Below are 1594 nucleotides of genomic sequence, written 5' to 3'. Positions count from 1 at the left end.
AGGCAGGGGAAGCACACGCCCTTATTTTTGCCAAACTTCATGTCAGACTCCGTGCATTGTGTCCAGAGTTCCTTACAGAAGGCTCCTGTAATAGCTCCCTCAAAGGGCCACTTCTCCTGATGATCAAATATACTTCATGTGAGCTGAGTTCTCTCAGAGACAGTCACTGCCCTTAGTGAGTTCCCTAGTACAGGACACTCCCCAGAACTGCTCCCGACTCCCAACAGAGTTCCAATTGCTCTCACTCACCTTCTAGAATTTCCACTAGATAGGTTATATGATTGGCTGAATATTATCCCCCAGGTAAACACACATCCTCACCCTCAGAACCTGCTGGTGCCATCATATATGGTGAAGGAAACCTTGCAGATATGACGAAGGGTCCTGAGATGAGAGCATCTCTAGATGATACAGGTCAGCCACTGGGGTCCTCAGAAGAAGGAAGGGGACTGAGCACCAGAGGGAGGGGCTTGTGATGCCAGACACAGAGTGAGTGACGTGTGCTGAGGATGGAGGAGCCATAGTTACAGGAAAGCAGGTGCCTGACCACAGTGCAGACAGGGAAACGGATCCCAGCAACCTGTGTCTTCAGAGAAACCAGCTCTGCAGACACCTTGACTTTAGCTCAGGACGATCACTTCAGACTCTCACCTCTGGAACTGTAAACGTGAGCTATTTCAGCCACCAATTTTATAGTAAGCTTTTATGGAATCAGAAGTAAACTAATACAGTTGAAAAAATAATGAAGGATGTTCTAAAATGTTAAATTCCTACAAATAGTAAAGTGGATGGCTTGATTCTTTCATTTATAAATAGATTGGATTGAACTCTCAACTCCACATCTACTAGCAAAACAGCTCCTCCTTCTAACTGATTCATCTTCTGTAGTATGGGATGAGAACAGTATACATTTTATAAATCTTTTGCAAGAATGAATTGCATTCATGCATAAAAAATGCTTGGGACAATTACTGGTTCATCAAATGCCCTCCAAAAAAATTAGGAACGTTTTATCAAAATTGAAATTCAACTGCCTGATCATGGAAAAGACAAATAATTGATTCTCAGCAATCAATAAGCAGGGAACCACCAGGACACACACACTACTTTCTTAGATCAACTTTGAACATGAAACTATTGGAAACAATATGTAAATTCTAGAAAGTTCTGTGCCTTTAAAAACTTTGTTTCTCAGCCGGGCGTGGTGGCATACACCTTTAATCCCAGCGCTCCTGAGGCAGAGGCAGGCAGATCTCTGTGAGTTCAAGATGAGCCTGGTCTATGTAGTGAGTTCCAGACCACCTGGGGCTACAGGGAGATCCTGTCTCAAATATATATATTTCTTAGCAATAACATATATATGTTTATATATGTATATATAGACATATATGTTTCTTAGCCAGGCGTGGTGCCACATGCCTTTAATCCCAGCACTCAGGAGGCAGAGACAGGTGGATAGATCTCTGTGAAATCAGATCTACATAGTGAGTTCCAGGCCAGCTGTGGCTACAGGGAGTCTCTCTCTCTTCTCTCTCTCTCTCTTTCTCTCTCTCTCTCTCTCTCTCTCTCTCTCTCTCTCTCTTCTTTTTATATA

The sequence above is a fragment of the Nannospalax galili genome, unplaced genomic scaffold (assembly GCF_000622305.1).
Source record: "Nannospalax galili isolate Female #2095 unplaced genomic scaffold, S.galili_v1.0 scaffold17532, whole genome shotgun sequence".
Taxonomy (NCBI): Eukaryota; Metazoa; Chordata; class Mammalia; order Rodentia; family Spalacidae; genus Nannospalax; species Nannospalax galili.
Note: the sequence above shows the minus strand (reverse complement) of the source record.